The sequence below is a fragment of the Herpailurus yagouaroundi genome, unplaced genomic scaffold, assembly GCF_014898765.1.
Source record: "Herpailurus yagouaroundi ecotype Mexico unplaced genomic scaffold, PumYag 100, whole genome shotgun sequence".
NCBI classification, from domain to species: domain Eukaryota; kingdom Metazoa; phylum Chordata; class Mammalia; order Carnivora; family Felidae; genus Herpailurus; species Herpailurus yagouaroundi.
The window spans coordinates 79,784,824-79,792,271 of record NW_024412391.1 but is presented as its reverse complement, the minus strand read 5'-3'; the positions used below and the strand labels follow the sequence as shown (position 1 = coordinate 79,792,271).

Below are 7,448 nucleotides of genomic sequence, written 5' to 3'. Positions count from 1 at the left end.
GGGAGCAGCGGCGGCGGCGCGCGCGCCCAGCCGCCCCCCGCGCCAGGTGAGCCCGCCTCCCTGCCGCCTCGAGCTGTAGCTCCCGGAGCTCCGCGCTCCTGCTCGCTCTCCTGCCCGCGTATCTTTTTCGCGGCTCGCTTCCCCCTCGGCCTCTGGGTGGGGCAGCCAGCACACCCCGGCCTGGGGCCGTTTGGACTGCTCGGCGAAGTGGAGCGCGCAGTGGGTGGGATTACCGGGGCCGAGCCCTGCCTGGTCCCGGAGATGCTGTACTTGTGAGTGGCAGGCGTTCGTTTGAATTTCTGCACCTCTAGAGTTGCGGAGCCCGCGTCTCTGAAGCTGCCTGGGTGAAGAGCCACATTATTATTTTTTTCTCTTGGGAAAGTAGCCGTCTCTGGGACTTGTTTTAGATCCCATCTTCTCTTCAAATCACCAGGTCACATCTTCGCTGATCGAAATACATGTGGGTGTATTTTCTGTGGCTGTATGTAAATGAATGGGTCGACAGCATTCTTAGAGCAACTTATTTCTGCCTCAACGTATTTATCTTTGAAAACTTCATTCCAACAGGTTTCTTTGCTTTTGTCTTGAAAATGAACCACGAATGGAATAGCAGAAGAAAGGAGCAAGGTGGGGTGGGGTGGTGGAAGCTGGTGCTTTCTGAGTTTTGTGTTCTGTGGTTGTTTCTTAAGTTGGGTATTTTTGCGGGCGGTCCCCCCTCCCCCCCCCCTCCCCCGGGATAGAACTCGCTGGGGCGCTGATAGTTGAGATAAATATGCTTCCTCGGGCTACGATCTGATATCAACACGGCAACCGAACCTGGAGAATATTAAGAGAATGAGAAAAGTTAACCTTTAAAAAGTCATTTAGTTCTTGTCCTTGCCTTTACTGTTAGAATATGACTCACCTCCTTTACTTGGGCTGAGCATGAAGTGTTTGCTATTTGATAATTCTGAGTAATTTATTGAGAGTCACTCCTGAGATACAACTCTCTGAAAATTAAACAGTTTCAATCGCTTTAAAAGTGGATATCTAGCATTTCTATTTCTATTTTAGTGTTTTTGATTTAGCCTCGGACATCAATACCATTTAGGAAGAAATTATGTAATCTTTAAAAGGAAAAGATTACCTATATCCCACAATAGTTTGATGTTGTTGCAAGAAAACATCAGGTCTGTGAGAGAAATTAGGGCAAGTGTATTTAAGAGCGATTGGCTTCACTTAAGACTGTTTTGGGTTAACTGAAAATATAGTCCCAATTTTCAGAAATTTTTTGTTAGATTCTGCAGGCTTTCCTGCTGCAAGAATTTCGGTAAGTCTCCAAAAGAGGAAAAATACTTAATGTATTTCTCATACCTTGTTTCCACTCACAATTCCAAGTTAAGTTGTACCGATTTCATATTGCAAAACTTAATTTTTAAAGTAGTCCAAGGATAATTGTATGAAGGACCTTTTAATGTGAGCATTCCAACGTAGGGTTTTGGTTATGTTTTAGTTGATAGAGTCATCCTCTGTTTGAAAACGGTATTATTTATGTTCCTTTGGTGTTTGTGAGTTTGGGAAACTGAGGGGGAACATTTTGTCTCTTGGGAAGGTGTTTCATTCTGCTTTTTCTTTGTAGTGGTAGATGGCTGTGGATGTGGTGGGTTTTTCCATGCCATTCTACTCTTTTTTTTTTTTTCAATTAATTTTATTTTATTTTATTTTTTTATTTTTTTTAATTTATATATGAAATTTATTGTCAAATTGGTTTCCATACAACACCCAGTGCTCATCCCAAAAGGTGCCCTCCTCAATACCCATCACCCACCCTCTCCTCCCTCCCACCCCCCATCAACCCTTAGTTTGTTCTCAGTTCTCAACAGTCTCTTATGCTTTGGCTCTCTCCCACTCTAACCTCCTTTTTTTTTTTTTTCCTTCCCCTCCCCCATGGGTTCCTGTTAAGTTTCTCAGGATCCACATAAGAGTGAAACCATATGGTATCTGTCTTTCTCTGTATGGCTTATTTCACTTAGCATCACACTCTCCAGTTCCATCCACGTTGCTACAAATGGCCAGATTTCATTTTTTCTCATTGCCACGTAGTATTCCATTGTGTATATAAACCACAATTTCTTGGCCATTCTACTCTTTATGTAAATAAGATATGGCTATAGCTGGGAGGCTGTGTTGATCTGGCATTTTAGATTGAAAAGCACACAAGTAAAAAGTGGTAGCATTGAAGAAGTATTTGGGAGCCATATTCGCACATAAGTAGTGGTTAATGAGCGAGCATCTTTATGCTGAAGGCCTGTGAGAGCATGTATAAAATTGGCATTAAAGAAAAATCCCTCGTGATTTCTAGCATAAGGCCCAAGTAATAAACCATTCTAACTGCTATAATACTGAAGAATTCTACCTATCTCTGCCTGCCTATCTCTTTATAGTTAGTGCTTTGCTGGACTTGACTTTTGAATTTACAGCTATTTATTGTGTATTTAAATATTTTATTAACAGACTTTTGTGATAGATTATGTATGAACTCCCATGACCCCAGGGTCGGTTTGGTTATGTCAGAAATAGTCTTTTGCCAACTCAGGTGGTGAAATAATGTATTATAAGTATTATAACTATGACTTACAAAGCCCTTTCATGTATTTATGTATTTTTAGTTTAACTTAATACACCTACAGTGTGTGAAATTATTAACGTCGTTCTACAGATGATGCAAACAGGAAACTGAGAGCTGGGAAGTTTTAGTGGTTTCCCAAGGTCCCTTAGCACAGCAGCTCTGGCCTTCTGTAGTAGTATCCACTGCTGCCTCTTGTCAGAAAGGTGTGCTAATGAAGCCAAGGTAGAGTGGTGTTGCTCAGCAAGCTCTGGTCAGCGTCACAGCCACAGATTGTACCCCTAAACCTATTGTTTGTGAATGGTCAGTATCACTGGTTAAAGAGGCCCAGGACTGGCTTATAGATGGATCAGCATAAAGTCACAAGTGTGATTGAGAAATAACTCCGTATGTACCTGTTACCTAAAACAATCCATTTTTTCCCTTGAAGGCAGATTTTCATGTTTATCTTATTTGGGGGTCTTCCCAGATTAAGGAATAGTAACACGTTGACCGAAAGGAAGTGCCTGTACACCTCTATGCTCTTCTGAAATCTCTCTTATTTCTGAAAGTAAAGTTGTCAGAATAAAGAAACACCAAGCTTCCTGATTGTTCCTGACACTCCTTACCCTGGTCAGATGCTTGTTTGCTTTGCTTACAAGACTCTGATGCTAGGACATCTGGACAACACGCAGTAATTGGTTTGGAAAGTTTTCTGTAGTTCTTCAAACTACAAAGATGTTTGTTCTCTTTTTTAAGTTACTGTGTTCATTCCTTTGGCTTGTTTGGAGAGTTTGTGAAAAGAAGTACTGTGCGTTTATTCAGAATATGTTGCTATTATATGGTTGAAGTAACTAAGGACAGTTGAAAAGTTTCTAGACTCCCTTTTTAAAAAACTTAAGGCCCACTTATCTGTTTATGAGCTAAACTAAGTAAAATATCCTGCATGAGGTGAAATGTGTCCTTTATCTTTTTATTCTGATCATTGCTCTTCTGATCCAAGTGTTGTTAAATATAATTACGATGAGAGCATGGCTCGTAAGTAGTCCAGGTTCTATCACCAGGCAGAGCTGGAGCCTCTGAATGTCATGTAACTCTCCAGCCTGACTCGCTTCACCTGTAAAGTAAAGGGGTTCACATAGTGATGAACTTGAGTCATGGAATGTTCAAGTTAGAAAGGACTGAAGTGTGTACCTTGTGTTTAATTTACAGATTTCCTGTTTCTACTCTTGCAAGAGTTTTTAGCCAATCATGATAACCACAAAGCCAAAACTTCAAAATTAGGCTTCACCATTTCACAGAGATTTGGTACTTTAACATTCTTGGATGGAAGTTGATTCCCCTGTCATTCTTTGCCCATATAGTGTCTCAGTTTTATGTGTAGATGAACTGTTCGTTGTATACACATGTTGTATATGTGCTGTTCTCAGCTTGTTTTTTTAACTGGCAAATATGAATGCTGGTAGACATGTTTGAATAAATCACAATGAAGAGTTTGACAACCTTTTGATGTTGTCAGCAATATTCTCTTGGTTAAACATGAATATGTAGACCTTTGTAATTCCTTTTTGCTTAGCTGCTTAAATATATTAATATCATATTTTATAATGTCATCTCCAATTTACTATAAACTGCTCACATTTTAGTTTTATTTATTTTTGATAGAGACAGAGCACAAGTGGGGAGGGGCAGAGAGAGAAGGAGACACAGAATCTGAAGCAGGCTCCAGGCTCCGAGCTGTCAGCACAGAGCCCAACGCCAGGCTCGAACTCACAAACTGCGAGATCATGACCTGAGCTGAAGTTGGACGCTTAACCAACTGAGCCACCCAGGCGCCCCAACTGCTCACATTTTAGCAAGTCTTATTGAAGACCTAAGTATGCATTTATATGGTACCCCGAGGCCGTAGAGTGACTATTCCTCCAGGTTTTCCTGGGACTGAGGAAGTTCAGGATGTAGGACTCTCCATGCTGAAACTGGGAAAGCCCTGGGCACACTAGATACATTGATCCCCATGCCTGAAGGTGTCTTCATGGAACTTCATTAACAATTCTTCTTGGTTGGAAGGGTAAGATGCTAGGTGGTTATATGCTGGAAGGACTCAAAGACATCTTTTCAAGGCAAGGAAAAGCTCTTCAAGGCCTCGTGTAGTTTCTGTTTATATGGCTGAAGTATAGAACTATATAAAAAGAATTCATTATTTGTTGTTGGTTCTTCACAGTGTAACTTTATATATTTAAAAAATATTTTTTAATGTTTGTTCATTTTGAGGGGGGGGATGGGCAGAGAGAGAGGGAGACACAGAATCCCAAGCAGGCTCCAGGCTCTGAGCTGTCAGCACAGAGCCCGACATGGGGCTCTAACCAAAAAGCTGTGAGATCATGACCTGAGCCAAAGTCAGACGGTTAACTGACTGAGCCACCCAGGCACCCACACAGTGTAACTTTAAATGAGAACAGTTCAGTAATTAAATGGGTCACATCATTTGAAATCCTCTACCTGTAAAATTAAAAGGGCCGTTATATTTATAAGGGAACTTATCAGGGAACTACTAAGTGCTTTTGACTTTGAAAGGGACAAAAAAGGACAGTGTTGAAAGCAAAAAAAGGCTAGCCTGTCTGTGAGCCTTTAACTGTTAGCTATAGGTTGCTAACTTTGAAACTGGTGTCTGTTCTAGATAAATGTATTGGATTTTCCTTGCAGATCCAGCATGATGAGTGGAAAGAGCATGGACTTTGGAATCTGATTCAACTTGGGTTGGATCTCCAGGTCTAGCTGTTAACCAGCTTTTTCACTTTATGCAGACTGTTAAACTCTGTAAACCTTTTGTGACATCACCTTTAACATAAGGATAATATCTGCCCCCTGGGAATGTTGTGAGGATCGAACACGATAACGAATACATTTAAAGTGGCACATAGTAAGTGCACATAGTAAGTACGGCGAAAAACAGTAGCGGTCATGTCTGCTGCTCGGGGTACCCACGTTTGGATTAGGAAGGTTGTATTACGAAGGATTGTGTTTTCATAGCTTCCCTGAACTTTGCAGCTATGGTTATTGTTTCAGTTGGGATTCGTTTGGGGAGTCCTAGAGTTGGAAAGTCCAGACTTGTTATGGGGGGCCCCCGAAGTCATTTTAGACCTCTGTGCCAATCCCAGGAATCGCCCTCATATTCATGGCTCACAGTGGCTCCAGCCAGCAAGATGCAGGAAGAATCAAAAAGAATGTCTCCCTTTCCCTTAAGGAGACTCCCAGAGCATCACGTGAGACTTCTTTTTGCTTGAATCACAAAATGTCGTTAATATGGCTGATCCCTAGTTGGAAAGGTGGGAAAGGTAGTCATTTAGGTGCCGCAGAGCTAGTAACCATAAGTGAAACTGAGGCTCTGTTACTGAAGAGAAAGGGGGGGAGGGGACTAGATTTTATGGTAGGCATCTTCTAGTCTTTACCGCTAGGTCACAACTTTACCAGCATAGAACTCAAGACCTCAGGAATTCCCTGGGATTTTTCAGTTTTTCTTTCTGTAATTAGTAGTGGGAATGCCCTCTGTTGGCTTTTTGTCTCACTGTCCTTTGGTTACTTTTGCTTCTCCTATAATTTTGATTCCCAACAAGTCTTTTCAAAAACGATTAACTCTGTCCTAGTGAAGAGTAATTAGGCAATTATACTTCTGTTCTTCATTTATTCATTCAGTAAATATTATTGGGCACTCCTTATGTATAGGCTACTTTGGGTTACAATAGGCAACGTGAATCACCACTGACTGTGTTTCCTGATTCTGTGTTTCCACCACTGATTCTGTGTTTCCACAGAATCAAATTTGTGACCCAGCTGGACTGAATACAAGTCTGTGACCTATCAACCTTTGTCCTTAGCATTGTGGTCTTCCCAGTCCTCGTGCTGTGTGGTCATCTTGGGGATTATGCGCCGCCCGCCCCAACTTGTAGTGTGGGACAGGGGGGAAGAGTAGGCTTTACTGTTGGCAGTTGCTAGGCTAGCATAAATTCAGGGGTATCAGAAAGTCCCTTTGGTCCTTCTTAGATGCCTGTCCTACCTCTGTGCCAATGACTAATTCAAAGTAGTGGTTCTTAACCCTGCCTATATTGGAATCACCCACAGAGTTTTTAAAAACTATCTGGGGAACTCCCACCTGACATTTTGATTCAGTAGCTTCAAGTATAGTTTAAATTTTTTTTAAATGTTTGTTTATATTTAAGAGAGAGAGCACAAGTAGGGGAGGGGCAGAGAGAGAGGGAGGCAGAATCCGAAGCAGGCTCCAGGCTCCAAGCTGTCAGCACAGAGCCCAACGTGGGGCTCAAATTCATGAGCTGTGAGATCATGACCAGAGCCAAAGTCGGATGCCCAGCTGACTGAGCCACCTGGGTGCCCCAACTCAGGTATAGTTTAACAGCCCTCATAGGTAATTCTGATGTGTAGCCAGCCTTGAGAATCCCAGGGTGAAGTCTTTGTACTCAGGTGGCTTGGAAATACTTAAGTAACAACGTGGGACTCCTGTCTATCAGTTATACTGGAGATCACATCCTTTCTTAATAACCTGTTTTGACCACCAGAAGGGGACGTGGCAGAGCACTGAGATTAGTCATCACTTGGGTAAGAGATACAAGACGCTGAATTGCTTTGGGGGACATTTAGCCAAAGTTGGCCATGCTTGCTTATTTTATGGGCTCCTATGGTGGGAAGTCCTTTGAGCCAAAGAATTCTCGTAAATGGGGCTCAAGCTCTGGGGAAGGTGCTGATTGTAGGTGTGGCCACTGTTAGTATTATGAGTTTGCACATTTTTCTCCCTGGGGGCAGGAAAGAGAGATAAGGAGGGTGAGGGTGGAGAGGATTATTATTTTCAGAG

General features: G+C 42.2%; 1 protein-coding gene across 4 annotated transcripts in view; it reads left to right on the top strand.

The window, feature by feature from the left end:
• Positions 1-10: 10 nt before the first annotated feature.
• NAPEPLD (N-acyl phosphatidylethanolamine phospholipase D) overlaps positions 11-7,448 on the top strand; it is a 44,824-nt gene continuing 37,386 nt past the window's right edge. The window contains exon 1 of one of the 4 annotated variants that reach the window (XM_040472851.1): positions 11-46. The gene's annotated coding sequence lies outside the window, so the exon portion shown is untranslated. Of the gene's footprint in view, positions 47-101; positions 461-7,448 lie in introns of those variants that run through there. The other 3 variants (XM_040472854.1, XM_040472855.1, XM_040472850.1) reach the window with 3 other exon arrangements.